Source organism: Dama dama, chromosome 3 (genome assembly GCF_033118175.1).
Source record: "Dama dama isolate Ldn47 chromosome 3, ASM3311817v1, whole genome shotgun sequence".
Lineage (NCBI taxonomy): Eukaryota > Metazoa > Chordata > Mammalia > Artiodactyla > Cervidae > Dama > Dama dama.
In genome coordinates this window covers 39128887-39151185 of record NC_083683.1, presented here as the reverse complement: position 1 = coordinate 39151185, position 22299 = coordinate 39128887, and the positions used below count along the sequence as shown (strand labels likewise).

At 43.5% G+C, this 22299-nt stretch overlaps 1 long non-coding RNA gene across 2 annotated transcripts in view; it reads left to right on the top strand.

Moving 5' to 3' along the window:
* The window catches only part of LOC133044343 (uncharacterized), a 68495-nt gene that overhangs the window by 20032 nt on the left and 26164 nt on the right, over positions 1 to 22299 (top strand). The gene's annotated exons all lie outside the window — the stretch shown is intronic.

Below are 22299 nucleotides of genomic sequence, written 5' to 3'. Positions count from 1 at the left end.
CTCTTTATACTTAAAATCTCAAGTGCTCAGCTCAGAAAGCCTTGCTCACCATCATATCACGGACCTACAATATTCCACTGTTCCTCCACAGGTAATTACAAGGACAAGAGCCCTAAAAGGAAAGTCTGCTGGGATAATTTGAGGTCAGCATTTGGTGCTCATCCATGGACTTGTCTCCTAGTGTGCCTGTTATTTGTTGTGGCAGAACATTATCCCCTAAGTTAGTGACTTAAAACAACAAATGTTTATCACCTCATGGTTTCTGCAGGTCAGAAATGTAGGTTTAGCTGGGAGCCTCTGACTCAGACCTATCACGAGTCTGCGGTCAAGGTTTGGTAAGGCTGTATCATCTCAGAGTTCCATTGGAAGAGCCTCTGCGTTCATGTTCACTCATATGGCTGTTGGTGGCCTCAATTCCTTACTCGCTGTTGACTGGAGACATCACTACCTGCTAAACAGACCTTTCCACAGGGCAGCTCACAACACGGCTGCTGGCTTCACTTAGAGCCATTGAGCCAGTAGAAGGTGAGTATGCAAGACAGAAGACACGGTCTTTTTATAACCTAGTCTTGGTAGCTCAGCTGGTGAAGAATCTGCTTGCAGTGCAGGAGACCCCGGTTTGATTCCTGAGTCAGGAATATGCACTGGAGAAGGGATAGGCTACCCACTCCAGTATTGTTGGGCTTCCCCGGTGGCTCAGCTGGTAAAGAATATGCCTGCAATGGGGGAGACCTGGGTTTAATCCTTGGGTTGGGAAGATCCCCTGGAGAAGGGAAAGGCTACCCACTCCAGTATTCTGGCTGGAGAATTCCATGGTCCGTGGGGTCACAAATAGTCAGACATGACTGAGTGGCTTTCACCTTCTTGGGCGTGGCATCTCATCAGTTTTGCTGTGTTCTATTCTTAAAAGTGAAAATTACTGGATCCAGCCCACAATTAAAGAGGAGGAAATTACCCTGGGCAAGAATACCAGGAGGTGAGGATCCTTAGGTTAACCTCAGAGACTGCCTCCTATACCTGTGGATGCACCTCTTGCCTAATAAGGTGGAATTGGAATCGGTCCCCCAAAAGCGTGCAAGAGGAGAGCCCAAGGAGGGAACAGGGGCTGAGAACCGTCCCTGACTCCTGCTCTGTGGGCTCCTCATTGTATTTGCCTCTGAGACATTCCAGATGTAGCAAACACGGGATTTATATCAAGCTCCTGCAAGTGGTGTCTCCAGCCCTTGGTTCTTTTTCCAGCTCTGAAGCTCACGTCAGCAGTGGCTGGGTGCAGCTGGTGCAGCAAGCTGTCAAGCAGTGGTGTGTTCCGCTCCTGCTGGTAGCAGCTAGAGCACTGTCTAGACAGCTTAGAAAAGTCTCCTAGCACAGGGCCAAGCCACTGAATGGCTTTCCTGGTCCCTGGAAATCAGAAGCACTGACACGTAGAGAACTTTATCTTAGAGCCTGTAATTGTAGACAAAAAAGTGCTTCTTTTAAAACTTAATTCTTACGGCCATCAGACCTTTGGGTTTACATACTGGCACCATTTTAAGGCAGCACAGCAAGGTGGTTGAGATGTTTTCAGGGTCCAAGTTGAGTTGGAATGCTGGCTTATTCACTGGGTAAATGTGAACAGGTCAGTAAACCTCACAAGGTCTCTCTTTCCTCACTTGGGAGGTAGGAGTGACATTAGTGCTGCCCTCCCAGGGCTGGTACTGGGCGTGGTCTGTGTGAGGGCTTCGCCCTTACATCTGTGGTTGTAATAATCATGATGACGTCTGTGGGAGATGTATTCATCACCCCCCCACGTTTTGGTAGAAGGGCTGGGATTTTCACGCCAGTTCCCAGAAATCGACCAGGAAGAAACCTTCCGGTTTCTCTGTCCCTGCACTCCCTTCCTCCTAGAGTAGGAGGCTGGCGTCCTGACTGCACCTGGGGAGGAGGAAGGGGCACACTGTGCTCCCTTTTGTCGGCCTCTCTGCAGAGAGAGCATTTGTTCATTAGCTCTTTATGATACTTAGAGCTTACCCAGGCAGATTCTGCCTTGTACAAGGGAGCCATACAGTTTTTTGGTTTTTTTTTTTGGAGTGGGGAGTAAATTCTTTTTTATGAAGGGGGATATTCAGGAATCCTGTCATGGTCACAAAGGCTTCCCCGATGGCTTAGTCAGTAAAGAAGCTGCCTGCAGTGGGGTTGCACATGTCAGACATGACTTAGTGACTAACTAACCAATGTGGTGACATTCTCCCATCCAGCTGTTATCAGTCATAAAAACTGTAAGTGTGACCTTAACTATCCCTATTTTAAAATTAATTTCAAACAGATGGGAGGGGTGTCACTTCTCCACTGCCCAAGCCCCCCACAATGGTCATTAATAGTGTTTAGTAAGCTGTGCAAATTCACATACATGTGAAGGTGGAAACAGCCCTTTATTTGGAACAAGCTCCTTCCTCCTCTGAAGGGCGTCCCTGGTAGCTCAGACAGTAAAGAATCTTCCTGCAATGCAGGAGACCCAGGTTCCATCTTCCTTTGTTTCTCAGGAGCCCTCTTGCGGGCCAGATTCAGGGATTAAATTATCCACAGTGCTTTTCTGGGGTTCCTCTGTTTGGATTGTATAGAGTGCGTCTGACTCCTGAAGGCAGATGCTATTACTACAGGCCTGGAGGCCCTCCCACACAGTCCCCCTCCTCCCAAGGGTGGGCCTGTGGGGAGTGAGCTTGCCTGACGCTGCAGCTGGGAAGCTGGGCAGGTGGCCAAAAGGGGCTTTAGTACTTGATCATTAAATCTTCTAGCTCCTGTCTCTCCAGTAAGAGTCCTTTGAATACAGAATTATCTCATCTGTGAGCAAGCTGTCATTTCATCCCTACTTTGAGGGAGAAAAAAAAAAAAAAAACGACTTTCTAAAATCAGGCATTCAAGTTGATCATAATTATAGCATTGTAGGGCTTCCCAGTGGACACTACCAGTAAAGAACATGCCTGCCAATGCAGGAGACTTAAGAGATGCAGGTTCGATCCCTGGGTCGGGAAGATCTGGAGGAAGGCGTGGCAACTCACTCAAGTATTCTTGCCTGGAGAATCCCATGGACAGAGGGGCCTGGCGGGCTACAGTTCGTAGGGTCGCAGGGTCAGACATGGCTGAAGCCACTTAGCATGCATAGCACACATCCTCTGTGAGCATGCTGTCACTTCATTCCTTCTGCTCTGAGGAAAAAAGATACTTTCTAAAATTAACCCTTTATGTTTGTCATCATTTTAATTACAGCATCACCAAAAGGCCACCCCTGACAGGGGCAGAGAATGACACAGAGCTTTTGCTGATGGATTTTAAACGCACCCCTCATTTTTAAAGAAAAGTACCCCCTGCCCCTTTTTTAAGAAAAGTAAACAGGAACAGAAAATAACACTAGTGAAATTAACTGCTAGGAATTTAAGATTTATATTGGATGGCTTCACTCCATCTTTGTTAAACGACATGAAAATTTGTTTTTGCCTGCTAACGATCCACTAAATTCAGAGGAAACTTACAGGGAAAAAGATAAAATAAGTGAAGTACGTCGTGTCAGGCACCCATGGCAAATTCTCAATAAATAGTGAATAGTAGTAATATTGCAATAGGACAGTCATTTCCATTGCTCCGAGGGAGGCAGCCTGTGAAGTTCTGTAGGAAAATTCAGTGGGTCAGCCCATCCGGCAGGAGACTCTGTTCCTTCAGGGATACGTTTCACATACATTAACATCTGAGTAGCACAAATCTTCTCTGGAAGAGGGGACAGCAACCAGCTCCAGTATTCTTGCCTGGGAAATCCCACAGACAAGAGGAGCCTAGAGGGCTCTAGTCTGTGGGGTCACAAAGAGTCAGACACAAGGGAGCAACTCAACAATGACAGTGCAGGTCTTTTCTATGTTTCCCAAACTGGTGTTCCAGGGAATAATCTTTTAGAAGAGAATACATGGCTCAAAGGGGGGAAAAAAAAAAGATCACGAGTTCCATGGTCAAACACGTTGGTGAAAATCTGCATCCTAACTTTTCCCTCTTGCTAAAGATTCGTAACACATGTTCCATTTCTGCAGCCTTGGAGGTGTCCCACAAGAAAGGGAGCATAGTCCCTTTATTTAACCCCATTTCCCAAATTAGCAAAGACCCTCCACATTGTCACCAGAGGGATCATCTCGAAAGACAAGTGTGTTACCCCTTCCCTGCTCAGAGCCCTGCAGGGTCTTGCCACAGCTCTCAGGAAGAAGTTGGAGCTCTGCCCATGGCCCACAAGACTCGGCCTGTGTGGTCTGTACCCCCCAACCCACCCCCACTCCCAGTGCGCTAGCTTTACCTCCCTCCACACTGCCGTTTTCTCTGGGGGACACTGGCCACCTTTCAGATCCTTGAGCATGAACGTGGTCCTTCCTGCTGTTACAGGAAGGGGAACCCCTTTCAGGACCTGAGAGTGGGCTCTTGTTTAGCACTTGGAAACGGATTGTCTGAGGAGACACACGTGCTGACAAAGCAAGAGATTTTATTAGTAAGGGACACGCGGGTGGAGAGCAGGAGGGTCAGGGAATCCAGGAGAACAGCTCTGCCAAGTGGCTCGCAGTTTCAGGTTTTATGGCGATGGCATTAGTTTCCGGGTTGTCTTTGGCCAGTCATTCTGACGCAGACTCCTTCCTGGGGGCGCACTCATTGCTCAGCCAAGATGGGTGCCAGCGAGAAGGATTCTGGGAGGTGGTTATACATGTGGCATCTCCCTTTGACCTTTTCCAAACTCTTCCGGTTAGTGGTGGCATATTAGTTCTGAGTTCCTTACTAAGACCTCTTGTCGTAAAATAACTCACGCAAAATGGGTACTATGGTGCCTGGCCAGGGTGGGTGGATTCAGTCAGTGCGCTTCCCTTAAACTGCCACGGGACCTTCAGACAGCTCTGTCCTTGTGAGGAGGAGTTCCCTGTCCCCTCTTCACATTCCCCATCCCCCTCACCTTCCTTCCGCTTTGTGGTCACTGTCTCAGATCTCTGGTCTTCGCCTGCTGGCTTCCTCACACGGTGTGCATGTCACTGAGGGTTATTTACCTGCTGCCCCCAGTACTGTAAAGTGGATGAGGGGACCCTTCCTCTGAAATCCTGTCTACAGCTTGGAAGTGCTCTGACTCGCCTGGAGGGACTTCACATCAGGTGGGGTGGACCAGTGAACTCCCCTTTCTATTGGTTTTGTTTACTTTTATTAAAACTCTTTATTATTTCATCCTGGGAAACACTGGAGTCCAAAGTCAAGTAGGTTGAGGGTTCTATGGGAGTGTTATAAAAAAGCAAGGCTTTGGGGACTTCAGGACCCAGTGGCTAAGACTCTGTGCTTCTACTGTGATGGGCAGGTGTTTGATCCCTGGTTGGGGAACTAAGATTCTACATGGGGCCTAGGGGGAGTTGGGGTGAGGTGAGGTGGGGCGGAGAGTGGGGAGCAGGACTTTGGATGTATTTGGGCAAGAGTGCTATATTAGAAGGTAATCCTGATGACCCACATACGTAGATGTTCTGTGGGCCAGGCACTGTTCTAAGCACTTTTTAGTATTTACACAGATAATCCTCACTGAAACTCTATGAGGCTTTTACAAATGAGGAAACAGGAAGAGGTAAGATGTCAAATGGCACTCTTCTTGTCAGTGAAAGAGCTGTGATCTTAACCCAGGCTGTTTGAATCTAGAACCTGCCAGGTTGATAGAATGGCTTCTCAGGGGAGGTGGCCTTTAAAGTGAATCTTAAAAATGAGATAAGATATGGATTTCAGGAGACTGGTGGTAGTTGGGAGTTTAAGATATTACAGGTGAAGACAGAGACAAACATTGGGGTCGGGGAGAGGAGAGTTTGGCTGGAGTGGAGGGTAAGGAAGGGGTGAGCGAGCGAGTATGTAGGGAATGGCTGGGGCCAGAGCCTAGAGTGCTGTGTTCTTGAATGCTACATTAAACTCTGAATCTTTTGTATAAGCTGCATGGAATTTGAGAAGCTTTGAGAAGGTTTTCACTCAGGGTTGCAGTATCAGAGCTCAGCTTTAGAGGGTTCATTTGTCAGAAGGCCTGGGATCAGTGTGAGCATATATTCAGGATAGATCCGGATTACGCCTGTTGTCCCGAGGTAGTGCCCCCTTTGACTCTTCAGTGTCCTGGTTTGAATGATAAATGGTCAACCCAGTAGGGCAGGGTTGGAGGTAGGAAAAGACTACTGGCTGGGAAGTAACCAAGAGCAAGGTAGGAGTTTTGAGATTAAGGGGTGGCTTGCACAAAGAGAGAGAAAGCGATGGGTTCATGAGCTGCAGCAGGGACAGGGTGATGGCGTTGAACAAATGTGTGGATATTTAGGGCAGGAGAGACTGAAGGAGCACAGGTGATTTGGGGTCTTGGTGAGGCTGAGCAGGTGGACAGTAGTCATCATAGTGTAAGTCAGCAGCATAGGTGTGGGAGCAGACTTGGATGGACAGGTGGAGAATGGTTCTGGGCTCTGCGTGTGAGTTGCTCTCAGGGGAGTTGAGTGGAGCTATTCACCAGAGACCGAGACAGTGAACTTGGGCTGTGGGACAAGGTCCCAGGACCGAAGACTCAGGTTGGGGGATCCTCTTCACAGAAAGTTAAATCCAGGAGAGTGGTTGAGATGAAGGCCACCCTTGTTGGTTTATTTATGTGTGTGTGTATTTATTTACTCCCACTTCTTAGAAAATGGGTTTAGAGTGGCTTAAGAAGGGTGAAAAAATCCAAACCATTTAAAGAGAAAAGAGATAAATAATAAAGGGATAGGGGAGAAGGGGATTTACTGAGATTGCTGGTAATATGGTAGAAAAAATTAGGATCAAGAATAGAACACGGAGAAGCTCTTAAGCGGGGGTCTATGTCGGGGGCAGGGTAGGAAAGAAGCTAAACTTCTTGGAAGGTCCGTTGACCACCTCTGTCATTGCTGTTTTTTTCTCTTTATCTTTATTTATTTATTTATTTTTTTTATTAGTTGGAGGCTAATTACTTCACAACATTTCAGTGGGTTTTGTTATACATTGATATGAATCAGCCATGGATTTACACGTATTCCCCATCCCGATCCCCGCTCCCACCTCCCTGTCCACCCGATTCCTCTGGGTCTTCCCAGTGCACCAGGCTGGAGCACTTATCTCATGCATCCCACCTGGGCTGGTGATCTGTTTCACCATAGATAGTATACATGCTGTTCTTTTGAAATATCCCACCCTCACATTCTCCCACAGAGTTCAAAAGTCTGTTCTGGATTTCTGTGTCTCTTTTTCTGTTTTGCATATAGGGTTATCGTTACCATCTTTCTAAATTCCATATATATGTGTTAGTATGCTGTAATGTTCTTTATCTTTCTGGCTTACTTCACTCTGTATAAGGGGCTCCAGCTTCATCCATCTCATTAGGACTGGTTCAAATGAATTCTTTTTAATGGCTGAGTAATATTCCATGGTGTATATGTACCACAGCTTCCTTATCCACACAGCAAGATCCTCTATGACCCACCTCCCAGAATATTGGAAATAAAAGCAAAACTAAACAAATGGGACCTAATGAAACTTAAAAGCTTTTGCACTACAAAAGAAACTATAAGTAAGGTGAAAAGACAGCCCTCAGATTGGGAGAAAATAATAGCAAATGAAGAAACAGACAAAGGATTAATCTCAAAAATATACAAGCAACTCCTGCAGCTCAATTCCAGAAAAATAAATGACCCAATCAAAAAATGGGCCAAAGAACTAAACAGACATTTCTCCAAAGAAGACATACAGATGGCTAACAAACACATGAAAAGATGCTCAACATCACTCATTATTAGAGAAATGCAAATCAAAACCACAATAAGGTACCATTACACGCCAGTCAGGATGGCTGCTATCCAAAAGTCTACAAGCAATAAATGCTGGAGAGGGTGCGGAGAAAAGGGAACCCTCTTACACTGTTGGTGGGAATGCAAACTAGTACAGCCGCTATGGAAAACAGTGTGGAGATTTCTTAAAAAACTGGAAATAGAACTGCCATATGACCCAGCAATCCCACTTCTGGGCATACACACTGAGGAAACCAGATCTGAAAGAGACACGTGCACCCCAATGTTCATCGCAGCACTGTTTATAATAGCCAGGACATGGAAGCAACCTAGATGCCCATCTCTTTATCTTTAAAACTGCCCTCAGTTCCTCTCTTATATTCCCCAAACACTCTGGATGGAATCTAGGCTCCCAGATAAGCTGTCTCCTTAGGACCTTGAAGTTCCTCTCCAGTCTGTGCTTCTGACCTCACTGCGCAAGGAGGAACAGTTGAGAGTGGGGATGAAGATGATTCCCTGTGGAAAATAGGGTCAGGGCACTTCAGGGAGCAGCAGCCCTTGAAATGCATTGATTCTCATCTTTTAATTCTTATTTCGTGTCTGGCTTGCAACCCTGCTTTCTCTTTTAGTGGCTGGCAATCACATCTAATACTTCATCAAGAAGCCATGACCCCTGAAATTAATATAATGCTCTCTGTCAATTATGTCTCAATAAAAAAGAAATAGAAGCCAAGTGACTAAATTGTAAGATAATTTTTGTAGAGGGTTGCCAATGGGTGACCTTGCTAATTGAAAACTTTTCTTCCTCTTCTCTCTTGCCTCCTCCTTCTCCCCCTCCTCTTCTCTGGCCCCTCTCTTCCCTCCTCACCCCCGCCGCCCCCTCCAGTTCTGTGGAGGAAATGTGCATTGATGAAATAAACCTTACATGTTCTGCACACCTTCCCTGCCTTCACAGTTTTCACAGGGTCTCTCCAAAGAAGAAATACATGGCCTACTGAGAGGTTGTAATCATCTTCATAATTATGTGGTTGAGGATTCCCGGCTAAATGTCTTCAGACCCGGCAGTTTCCTGGCCAGTGCTTATAGCACAGTGCCCTTTGCAAGAGTCATTTCCGAGTTCTCCAGAAATCTCCCTGGGGTCTTTGTTTTTGTAAAAGAGGTGAGACCCAGCCAAGAACTGCCATCACAGATGGGAGTGGAGTGCCAACCCAAGCACTGAGACCAGAGTTCGTGATTTCTATCCAAGGACTCAGGGTGGTAGTGGTTGCATCTAAAAGAGCCCTCAGTGGAACGTGGCACTCAAACCAAAGGTCAGAGCTAATTTCTATACAGAAGGATCACTCTTCCAGGATTTGTTTGTCTTCTTGACTTAAAAAAAAAAAATCCCTCTGTGTGAAGAACATCTTTTTCCTGGCCTCTATTTTCTTTTTCTAAATTATTATTTTATTAGTTGAACTTCAGTGTTTCTCACCTATGTTGAGATCATGTTGACCAAACCAGAAATCAGAGCCTTCTGAAGCTCCCAACTGGCTATAAAAGAAAACTCCAGTCAAAGGATTGCTTTCCACTTAACAAGGGAATCCATGGATCAGTATCCTTGGGTTTGGTGGTCGATAAAAGAAAAAGAAAGGCCTCCACTTCCTTCTACTACCAGAATTCATGATGATGGGGTGAAAGCAAAGATGCTCATCTGAGTCAGGTTAAGTTGATTTCGGAGATTCAGTGGGCAGGAACTTATGATTTTCTTTGCAACCACATCTTTCCTGAACTCTTATCCATCAGCTGCTGTCAACAGCATACTGGCTGGGAGTTAATTTCAGCCTTGCTGTTACTTTCTAAAGGCTATCAATTCTTCTGACACAATAATTACATGATGGTGTGGCACCCAAGGTCAAGGCTCATCAATATCCTAGAATATATCTAGAATATACACAAGGGGGGGGTCATTAATAATAATGAAAATAATAATAGAAAAGTACTGAGATGTTCACTCTCTTTTAGTCTGATTTCTTTTAGGCTCTTTTAATATATTTCATAATTTAATATATTTCATAATTTATTAACTTATGTTAATCCTAACGTAAGTTGGAAGCCAACTTCTTGTATTTATGAAAGTGAATAGTGAAAGTCGCTCAGTCATGTCTGACTCTTTGTGACCCCACGGACTATACAGTCCATGGAATTCTCCAGGCCAGAATACTGGAGTGGGTATGCTTTCTCTTCTCTAGGGGATCTTCCCAATCCAGGTATTGAACCCAGGTCTCCTGCATTGCAGGCGTATTCTTTACCATCTGAGATAACTGAAATCCTAAGCAAATAGCATCATTCAAGACCCGCAAGCACAGGTGCTCTGTTAGCACCTGCTGCAGTCTCTTAGCACGTTTGCTGCTGCTGCTGCTGCTAAGTCGCTTCAGTCATGTCTGACTCTGCGACTCCAGAGACTGCAACCCAGTAGGCTCCCCCGTCCCTGGGATTCTCCAGGCAAGAACACTGGAGTGGGTTGCCATTTCCTTCTCCAGTGTGTGAAAGTGAAAAGTGAAAGTGAAGGCGCTCAGTCATGTCCGACTCCTAGCAACCCCATGGACTGCAGCCTACCAGGCTCCCCCATCCATGGGATTTTCCAGGCAAGAGTACTAGAGTGGGGTGCCATTGCCCTCTCCCCTTAGCACCTCTGCAAGTGCCTGATCAACAGAAACTAAAGAGGTTTTGCAAATGTCTATATTGTTCCAATGATTTTGTCTCCTAGCTAGGATTGAGACAAAACTTGTTTGGTGTAACAAATCTTTGTTGAATGCACTTCCCATGTGCCCTTTTTATGTACTGTAATGAAAGCCAAATAAGAAGCCTATTTTTGCAACTGTAAAGGTGACAACTTAAAAAATACTATTAAAATCCTGTTAGTTCTGTAGGATATGATGTATGCAAATTTAGATGGAAGGTGAGGGAATTGAATGTCATGTTATTTAGACATTACGTTTCGATTAATAAAAGTATAGGGATTCCTGGTATTCTATGAGTTGTCAGATGTATTTATCTCCCAGATCAGTCTCAATAAAATTTCATGAGTTCTTTTGTTGATTTTTCACTGCTAACAGAGCTGGATAATCAAAACTTACACAATATGCTAATTTCCAAGATATATTTTCATAAGATATATTTTGTTCATTCTCAACACATTCTCATGTGCAATACAACATATACAGAATAAAAAAATTGGTCAACATAACAAGGAACTATTAAGATTTCCCAGTTGGAAGAGAAAACTGACATTATGGTCCAAACTAGAAATCTCTGCAGACTCAGGATCAATATGGATGTATTAAGTGATTAAAGAAGTAATTTTACCTCTTGCCTTAAGTACTGTAACAGTTTGGCAAGATGAGTACTATTTCCCTATGTTCCCCATTTTGCAAATGGGAAAACTGAGGTCCAGAGAGAATGTCACTGTGGTAAGGGTGCACAGTTAGCACGTGGCCAGTACGAATTTAAACCAAGTGTGACTCCAAATGCCCTGTTCTTTTCACTGCATGCCTTTCCTTCTTGGTAGAGGGGGTACTGAAAATACAGATTCTTTTAACTTTTCTCTTAATTCAGTAGGTTACAGTCATAGGCCTGTGTTTTGTATGACAGAGATCTTGAGCCAGTATTACTTAAAAGGAACTCATTTGTGAAAGAAAAAAAGTGAAATCCTAAAATGATCTCCTGGTGATATATATCTTGTAAGTTGAATAAGCCCACCCCATTGAGAGTATAACCTGTCTAATTCTGGAGCTTATGAAGGATTCAGGTGGTAGATGTTAAGTTGCTTCAATGTCATGCCCTCAGCCTGTCTCCAAGCTTGGTCATATTATGCATAGCACTAGAGCAGCAACAACTGAAGGATCCATTCTGCTTCTGTGCTGTTCTTCCTATTTTATAAAATGTGTTTCCATTGATTATCTCATTTCATCCTTGTACATGCATATAAAGCTAAAGAGCGAGTAAAGACGGACTTTAAGGATCCTCCATTTAGAGATGCAGAGGGGTTTCGAAGACTTGCTCTGTGTCCCGTAGACAGTGGGTGGCAGAGACAGGCCGTCCCCTTTGTCCCAGGAGGGCAAGTCCAGTGCTTTCCTGGGACCACCCTGCCTCTCACTCTTGCCCTGTAGCTCCCAGCGCAGCTCTGTCCTTGGGTTTTGCCTGGTGGGTAGGGTCACGTTTCAAAGCTGGCAGGAAAAACGCTTGCTTCTCCCCTCCTCATCTTCTGTGAAGGATGCAGTGTTGGCTGCCTGGGGTGGGGAGCTCCCCAGGATGGGAATTGTGCTACTGTATTTTCAGCATTTAATATTTGGTGTTGGTGTGTGTATGTTAGTTGCTCAGTTGTGTCCAATTCTTTGAGGCCCCATGAACTGTAGCCCACCAGGCTCCTCTGCCCATGGAATTCTCCAGGCAAGAATATTGGAGTGGGTTGCCATTTCTTCTCCAGGGGATCTTCCCAACCCAGGGATCAAACCCAGGTCTCCTGCATTGCAGGCAGATTCTTTACCATCTGAGTCACCAGGGAAGTCCCTGGTGTTGGTAACTAAGTGAAATCTGTTAATGGTGTAAGTATAATACTCTGTACTTATTAACAGTGTCTTAACTGTTCTCTATTCAGAATAAGGACATAATGATTTTTTCTGAATAACCTTAAAGAAGTATTCTAGTTTCTCTCCAGCTCTCTTTACTTTACTCTATTCTGTAATATTAAGTTGACTTGGGGGGAATAGGAGATATTTTATGTCCTTTATCCAAAGGAATTTAAGGATGAAGGTGTTGTTCTTTTCAACTCTGGTTCCCAGCATTTGTGGTAGATATTCAGTCTCTGCTCTTATTTTTCTAAAACCTTGCCATGAGTCTCCTAAAACATCCCTGGCCAGTTCTTGTGCATTATTCCAGGTAATGCCATTTAGAAATTCTCTATTGAAATATTTAGTCTTCTGATTTGTTTCCAGTTAAAACTTTACAAATTAAAGCTACTACAGGCAGCAGCATAACTTTCTTGATTAACTCCTCTAGTTTTTAATCTGAATTTTAAATGCAAAAAGGAAATGCACATTTTTCAGAAGAGTACAGTGTTGTGTGTGTGTGTGTTCAGCTCTTCAAACTGAGAAGATTTAGTAGGATCAAAGTTGTTGACTTTGGTTTATGACCCTGGTTTTCATTTGGAAATGCCATATGTACTATTTAGCAATCAAACTTTATATGGTGTAACTTATGCTGTTTTTATTCAAACCTTGTGTTCTATAATTGCTTTGAAAATCTCTGATACCCAGATCTCTTCCCAGAGACCTTTCCTCTGGTGCTTTCCCTCCCCTACCCTATAGATTAAACCTGTGAAAATATGGTTAAATGAATTATATTTATTTTTGAAGCAACAAATCAATGGGGGACATTTTAAAGGAAGAATGCCGGGATAAGGGGTGAGCAGTGACTCAGTAGAGTCAGGGAAGTAAAAAGTCATAATACGTGAGAAGTCAAGGTTGGTCCATGTGAAACCCATCTGGGTTTGCCAGCTGGCACTTATAAAAAGCTCCTGCCTTCCCACAGAGGCTTGGAGTCAGGGGCCTTATCTTCAGGTGTTGGTTAGAACAAATGGGAAATTCTCCTAGCAGTCTGGAGCCTCCTCAGGCAGGCATTTTAAGGGAAACCAGGGTTATCTCTGCTGGCTCAGATGATAAAGAATCTGCCTGCAGTGCAAGAGACTTGAGTTCGATTCCTGGGTCAGGAAGATCCCCTGGAGGAGGAAATGGCAACCCACTCCAGTATTCTTGCCTGGAGAATTCTATGGACAGAGGAGCCTGGCGACTGCAGTCCATGGGGTCACAAAGAGTTGGACACAGTGTAGTGACAACACTTTCTCTTTATTTCAGGGTCATCCTTGGGATCCAGACTTGAGTTGTTAGAAATTAGTTGGTTTTTGTTCAGGTCTTTTATAGGCCAGAGTTGGAAGCTAGTCCTGAGAAGAAGCCTCAGAGGAGCTGGCTAGAGTTTGGTCATAGAGAGAATATTTGTGAAAACAAATGCAAGAATCTTGGGCTTGGTAGCTGAGACCTCGTGTATTTAGATTTCCTTATATCATGTTGGTGCCCACTCATCCCCTGATCTTTGTGTTCCAACTGCGTTGATTTTTTTCCTTCAAATGCATGCACTCTCAGACCTGTCCTTCCAAATGTAGTGATTCCTCTTCCTGAAATCCCCTTCCTTCAGCAGAGGAAGGTGAAACCGCTTCTCTGCAAAGTTCTTCCCAACTCTGGGGCCACGTATCCACTCTCTTCTGGATTCTTGAAACACTTTACTCGTAATTCAAGCATAGAACACTCTACCTTGGCTTATTTTTTCTGTGTTTCTTTGCATGTCCTTCCTGCTGGCAAAACTGAGTGGTAAGAGGGAGGAACTAGGTTATTCTGGCTTTTGCTAAATTTCAGTATAAAGTGTGTGCTTAGTCGTGTCCGGCTCTTTGCTGCCCCATGGACTGTAGCCTGCCAGGCTCCTCTGTCCGTGGAATTCTCCAGGCAAGAATACTGGAGTGGGTTGCCATGCCTTTCTCCAGGGGATCTTTCCAACCCAGGGATCGAACACAGGTCTCCTGCATTGCAGGTGAATTTCTTTACCATCTGAACCACCAGGGAAGCTCGTGAATACTGGAATGAGTAGCCTGTCCCTTCTCCAGGGGGTCTTCCTGACCGAGAAATCAAACCGGAGTCTTCTGCACTGCAGGCAGATTCTTCACCAGTTGAGCTACCAGGGGAGCCCCAGTAGAAAGCAATATTTGCAACCATGATGTTTCAATGAATGGCTGAAACTGAATATTGGGATGTTCAGGAAAAGTCAGTATCTACATCATATACTCTAGCTACATTTCCAAACAGTATGATGCCTGAACATTCTGTCGTAAACAGAAAAGATGCCAGCATCTGAGGCAGAGCTGAGATGGGACGTGGTAGAGACAAGTAGAGAGTGTGGTAGAGATCTCACATCAGGATGGACCCCTGTCCCCCACTGTGCCTGATATGCCGCTTCAGCCTTCCCTGGCATAAAATCTAATTGTGCAGATATTGCAGTGTGTCTGTCAATACCCATTTCCACCTCTGCCAGTGCACACAGCTAGGTTATAGTTCCCCGCCTCTTTTGCACTTGGATATGGGCTTGAGTTCTCTCCAAATGTGGCTGACACACAGATAACCTATTTCCAGGCTTAACCCATTAACACATCCCACAAGGGATCTTTTGTTTCCTTTCCCTACCCACTGGGCAAGAGGCTGAAGTCTTGGAGAAGGGTGGATTCTGTGGCCGTATGACTAGGATCAGTTCAGTTCAGTTCAGTCACTCAGTTGTGTCTGACTCTTTGCGACCCCATGAACTGCAGCACGCCAGGCCTCCCTGTCCATCACCAACTCCTGGAGTTTACTCAAACCCATGTCCATTGAGTCAGTGATGCCATCCAACCATCTCATGCTCTGTCGTCCCCTTCTCCTCCTGCCCCCAATCCCTCCCAGCATCAGGGTCTTTTCTAATCAGTCAACTCTTCACATCAGGTGGCCAAAGCATTGGAGTTTCAGCTTCAACATCGGTCCTTCCAGTGAACACTCAGGACTGGTCTCCTTTAGGATGGACTGGTTGGATTTCCTTGCAGTTCAAGGGACTCTCAAGAGTCTTCTCCAACACCACAGTTCAAAAGCATCAATTTTTTGGCACTCAGCTTTCTTCACAGTCCAACTCTCACATCCATACATGACCACTGGAAAAACCATAGGCTTGACCAGATGGACCTTTGTTGGCAAAGTAATGTCTTTGCTTTTTAATATGCTGTCTAGGTTGATCATAACTTTGCTTCCAAGGTGTAAGTGTCTTTTAATTTCATGGCAGCAGTTACCATCTGCAGTGATTTTGGAGCCCCCAAAATTAAAGTCTGACACTGTTTCCACTGTCTCCCCATCTATTTCCCATGAAGTGATGGGACCAGATGCCAGGATCGTAGTTTTACCACCATGGAAAAACCCAAATGTCCTTTGTCTTAAGACACTGAGATTTGAGGGTTTAACTTTGAAAGTACCCAGTGATTAAAACCTTAACTAATGCATTTAGAACTTTGAAAGTACCCAGTGATTAAAACCTTAACTAATGCATTTAGAAATTAACCTTTCATTTCTTAAGCTAATTTAGGTTATGTCTTGTCACCTGTAACACTGGCAAGGGTCCTGATAACAGCACTTGGCCACTTGAATGCAATGAAAGCAGAGGAGTGGTAGTTTGGCAGTGGAAAAGTACTGGGCTTAACCTCAGAGTCCCCCGGTTCCTTGTCCTTGCCCTGTTCACTTTGTAATTTTCATTAAGTGTATTTGGGGCTTACATTTGTGAACTTACTTGCTTTCTCAGGTTCGACTTTTACCGTGACGGTTGAGCTAATCTAATCTTCACTTCCATTACTTGATTCCTCTGCTTCCACAGTGGCACGGTGAAATTTACTGGTTATTTGAGCAGATAATCAGGCCAGTGATTATATTACACAGTCTTTCTATTTTGTGATTGCTTTGTTTTCAGATAGTTGGGAAAAAATCCCAGAAGTAATCTTAATAACTTCTTCCCAGGTGAAGTATGTTAAAAAATTATTTTGGAAAAGTTCCAACATACACACAAGTACAGAGAGTCATATGATGAACTGATATGCAGCCATTACCAACCTTCAGACATCACCATAACATTAAGCCTATTTTATCTCCTGTTTCCTAGCTTTTCCTTTTTCTTTTTTTTCATTGCTAAAGTATGTTAAAGCAAATTCCAAGTTTTGGAAATGTTTCTGGGCACATATGCACATGCATGTGTGTATATGTACACATGTATTACATATATATGTATGAATATGTTACAATATATAAATATACATTTATGTCCCAAACCTAAGCATGGTTGGTGCCTTTATTACATCTCACAAAATTAGCAGTGACACCTCAATAAGATCTAATTCCATTTAAAATTTCCTCAATTATCTTAGCATTCCTTTTACAACTGGTTTCATGTCAGTCAGCGTTGACCACAATTTCATCAACATTTCAACCACACATTGCACAAAATTGTTGCATCTTTTGAGTGTTCTCTAATCTAAAAGTGAGTGTAACAGTTACATTTAGCTGCTGAACGGCTGCACAACTTGGAGGTTTAAGTAAACAATCTTTTATTTTGCACAGGATTCTGTGGTTTGGCAATTTGAGCTGGGTTCAGGTGTGATTTGGTGGGAGTCAGGGAGAGGCTGGCTGGGAGGGGGTCAGGGGCTCATCTTTGCTCTGTGCGGCCTCTCACCCCCAGGAGGCTAACCTAGGTTTGTTCACGTGGTGCTGGGTTTCCCTACCCAGTGCGCGGGAACTCCGTAGCTGTTTGCAGCCTCTGCCTGCGGTGAGTGTGCTGCCCTGTCACAGTCTAACTGGCCTAAGAGGTCAGAAGGGCAGCTCACACTCAGGAGGTAGGAAAGTAAATCTCATCTTGTAACGTGAGATGTTGCAAAGTCAGGTTACAAAGGACATGACTACATAAGAAGAACCCACTTACAGTCACCTTCCATTTCTTCCCAGGCAAATAGATTTGAACTTCTATAACCCTTAAAAGCCCTCAAAGAATACTTATTTCCTAAAGTTTATACATATATTGCGTGTGTGTGTGTGTGTGTGTGTGTGTGTATCAGTTCAGTTCAGTTCAATCGCTCAGTCTTGTCCGATGCTTTGCGACCCCATGAACCGCAGCACGCCAGGCCTCCCTGTCCATCACCAACTCCCGGAGTTCACCCAAACCCATGTCCATGGAGTCAGTGATACCATCCAACCATCTCATCCTCTGTCGTCCCCTTCTCCTCCTGCCCTCAATCTTTCCCAGCATCAGGGTCTTTTAAAATGAGTTAGCTCTTCGCATCAGGTAGCCAAAGTGCTGGAGTTTCAGCTTCAACATCAGTCCTTCCAATGAACACCCAGGACTGATCTCCTTTAGGATGGACTGGTTGGATCTCCTTGCAGTCCAAGGGACTCTCAAAGAGTCTTCTCCAACACCACAGTTCAAAAGCATCAATTCTTCTATGCTCAGCTTTGTTTATAGTCCAACTCACATCCATATGTGACTACTGGAAAAACCATAGCCTTGACTTATATAACTGAGGTATATTTACACTTTCAAGTATACCTAAGTTTATATTTTAAGTGCAAACTAACTCTTCTTGAACTAGGAGAAATTGATCACTTGCTTAATTTTGAGAAACACTGGATTAGGAGCCATAACATATTTTTGTTCCTATATAAAAATTTTGTCTTGTTTTCTTCATATAGTAAGTACAGTGAATGGATACATTTATTTCAAACACACCTTTGCAGTGTTTGAAAAAATTTCTTAAGCTATATAACCAGAGTGTAATAAAAGATTTTTAATAATTTTAATTTTAGCATATGAGTAGCAGATTTTTTTCTCTATCTAGAGGGTTACCAAATGCATGGGAACCATCAGGAAGGGAATTCTCTGGATCAAAGCAGTAATTCAGTAGGAGACAAAGAAAGTTATTTATAGAAGCTATCTGTAGACCAGGGGCCTAATTTATGTAGTGAGAACATTTCTGCCGAATAATTTGTAATAAAGATAAATTATCAATTGTTAAAGACTTTGCCAGGTCAGTTTAATTTGGTAGGAAAGGGAGATGATGAGAAGGTTGATAAAACAGCTATAAATCTTTACTGAATATACAACTTTAGTTGTCTGGCATTAAACTTAGAGATTTTACTTGTAACGCGCTGGAGCCAGTTTGTACCAGCTGGTGAGAGCCAACTGTATTTATCCCTTTCTAATTCCACGTCCAGAAAAGTCACATTGTTAGCTTAGGATTGGTCAAGGTGGGAGTATTTACACCCAAGTTAATGAACAGTCAGTCGTTAAACATTTATAACATACCACTGGTCATTAGCCTCATAAGAAAAAATGACAGGCACCACTTCCTGGGAATATCGAAAGGAAGGGTCTTCTGCTACAGAGGGCAGCCACATAAGAGCAGAGGAGAGCTTCCCTCGGCGTCTTTTCCATCAGCCTGTGTCTCCGGATTGCTGGGAGTCTGGGTTTGCTGCTGTTGCTGTTTAGATGCTCAGTCTCTGCGACCCCATGGACTGCAGGAGGCCAGGCTCTCCTTCCTTCACTGTCTCCCAGAGTATTTTCAGATTCATGATCATTGAGTCAGTGATGCTATCTAACCATTTCATCCTCTGCCACCCCATTCTCCTTTTGCCCTAAATATTTTCCAGCATCAGGGTCTTTTCCTCTGAGTTGCCTCTTTACATCAGGTGGCCAAAGCACTGGAACTTCAGCTTCAACATCAGTCCTTCCAATGAATATTCAGGGTTGATTTTCTTTAGGATGGACCGGTTTGATCTCCTTGCAGTTCAAAGAACATTTGAAGAGTCTTCTCCAACACCACAGTTTGAAAGCATCAGTTCTTCAGCTCTCAGCCTTCTTTATGGTTTAACTCTCACATCCGTACATGATTACTGGAAAAGCCTTAACTTTGACTATAAGGATCTTTGTTGACAAAGTGATGTCTCTGCTTTTTAATACACTGTCTATGTTTGTCATAGCTTTCCTTCCAAGGAGCAAAGCATCTTTGAATTTCATCGCTGCAGTCACCATCTGCAGTGATTTTGGAGCCTAGTCGGATGTGAGTAAAGTAAGAGCACCTTTGAGAAATGAGAAGAAGCAGACACAAGGGAAAGGGTAGGAGGTGTGCTTGGTCCTTTGCTTATCTTATCACCTTAGACTCTCATCAGACTCAAGCTAGATGTTCTTAAACATCACCTGAGTCTATTAAGGGAGAAAGGCAGAGATGGAGCGACTCTTTCTAAGTTAGAGGATCCTGCCATTCAACCCTCTGTGAGTCTCTGACCTGCCATACGGTTTCTTATCTGCAAAACAGACACAGGATACTTGTTCCTCCCTTATTTTGCTGTGCGAATAACTTATGGTTAATACCACGTTGCCTGACAGTGTAGAGAAAGAAATGGAATAAGATGAGGTCATTGAGAAGAGCCAGGGCTCTCCGGAGAAAGAGTTGGAAGTCATCAGTTGAAAGTTCACGGGACAGCAGTTTTGGCATCCCCGGGGAGCTTGCCAGAAACGCAAAAACACAATTCAGGCCTCAGAATCAGAATCTGCGTTTTAACAAGATCTCAGGTGACTTTTATGCATCTTATACTTTGAGAATGATCTAAGCGGTGGTTTGTTCATGGCACCAGAGAAATACCCATGTTACAGAGTGCATTTTAATCTTACTGCTATCTCCTTTTTATTCCTTAGTCTTTGTTTTTCCACTTTGAGGTTCCCATTTAAGCTTCATGCTTAACAAACTGCTTCGCCTTTCCAGGAAAAACCTTTATATAATCATTGTAGTAGAAAACGTATATTGATTTACCTAAAATAGAGGGAGGATGGGGATGGTGAGTGTTAGCTCCTTATCGCTAATAGCAGAAATCAATAAATTAGGTATGAAAATGGAAAGAGCAAGAGATAGCTCTCTTTTTATTGTATTTATATGCCATGATGGATGTTAATCAAATCTGTTGTGATAAGCATTTCATACATAATATATGTAAGTCAAAGCAAGTTGCTGCACATCTTAAACTTATGCAGTACTGTATGTCCATTATTTCTCAATAAAACTGGAAAAAAGAATAGCAATAGCAGCATCAAAGTGAAGTGAAAATGTTAGGCAGTTAGTTGTGTCTGACTCTGTGACACTGTGGACTGTTGCCCCAGGCTCCACTGGCCGTGGAATTCTCTAGGCAAGAATCCTGGAGTGGGTAGCCATCTTCTCCAGGGGAGTCTTCCTGATCCAGGGATCGAACCCTAGGTCTTCTGCGTTGCAGGAGATTCTTTACTGTCTGAGTCATCAGGGAAGCCCTAATATCAGCATATTGTTAAGGAATATGAAAAATGATTTCCAGGATTAAAAAGAAATAGCAAAGTGATTTAAAGCATTTGTCTCTGGAAAGTGGAGCTGATAAAAAAATTCTGGTTGGACTTTTTAATTTTTAAAATATGTGTATATATAACTTTGATTTTGATATCATTTAATGATGTCATTAAGTCTTGTATTTTATGCATTCCTATAAATCACTTTATATCTTTTTTGAGAACTAGGTAGAATATAAATAACCAAGCAAAACCAAAAACCTTCTCCAAGGAGAGCAAGTAGCCTATAATGGTGGCTAAAATAGGAAAGAGTGTTTTATGCAGGAAAAGTAAGTCAACTACAGTAACATAGAGAGGAAATGAGATATTCATACCAGTGATGACCTTGTATCAGTGACCTTGTAAGTGCAGGATGAGAAGAGGAAATCTGGGAATAAGAGGAGCGATAGAGAAGCCATATGAAGTCACGGTAGGATAATATTCCTAAAAAGACCATTTTACCAGGAGAGGAACTTTTCTCAGAGACCTTTCCCCTTGTAATTTATCTGCCAGAGTTGAGAAACCGATGTATCCTCCAAGAGGCAGAAGCAATGAAATTTGGGAAAACAAACCACAGAACTTTGGAATGAACTTTACAATCATTTAAGGATGTAGTTTTCAAACTTTATTTTAGCTGTCGACTTTTTTTTTTTCCTTCCAATTGAGATCTTACTCTGAAATCCGATGTACTAAAACAGAAGCAAACAGAATTTCTGAAGCTGAAGCAGAGAGTTGAAGGTCTGTGGCCAGCCTGGTTCTGTGAACCTCTATCCTGCCTTCAAGATGTTCCAAGCTCTGAGGAACACAAGCAGAAAGTGAACTAAGTGGCAACTCACGAACATTCCTCATCTTACTAAGGCTTCAGGAGACAGTCATGTCCAAGGTCAATGGCAGAGCCAAGATTTGACCTCATTGTTCTCGACTCTGAGTCCAGTGCTCCTTCCAGTGTACCTTAGTGCTGCCTGTCATGGTTGGAGGGGCGGTTGGCTCCCACAGACTGTAAAGAAGACTGGAATTGGGTTTATTTCTTCACTGTTGTAGAATGCTTAGCCTGCGGTAGACCCTCCAGAAATATTTGTTGAATAAAGAATTAAATGACATACAGAATGTCATAAGTCGACTTACTCCTTGATGCTCTTAGGGAGCGAAATGGAGCTGAAAGATGTGAGAATCTCTTCTTCAGGAAGAGAGCTTAGTTCCTGGAAGATAAATGACTTACTGTATTTTCATCTCTGTTAAGCCTAACATGATCCTTTAGTACTCCTCAGCTAGAGAGTTTTCACTGGGTTAGGTTTAAGATCTTTTTGGTCTTCCTGTTTGAATTGCCCAGTATGCAAGGGCATTTTTTTAGACCAGCTATTTTATAAGCTTTCTTTCTGGGGAGATTGACTTTAGCCATGGAGATACATGGATCTCTTTTTGCAGATCCAGAAGTTGATTTGACAGCAGCCCAGCCATAGCATTTCAGAAAGATCTTTATTCAGTTTAAACCAAGCCCTCTTCAGTTTTTCATTTTGATACAAACAAG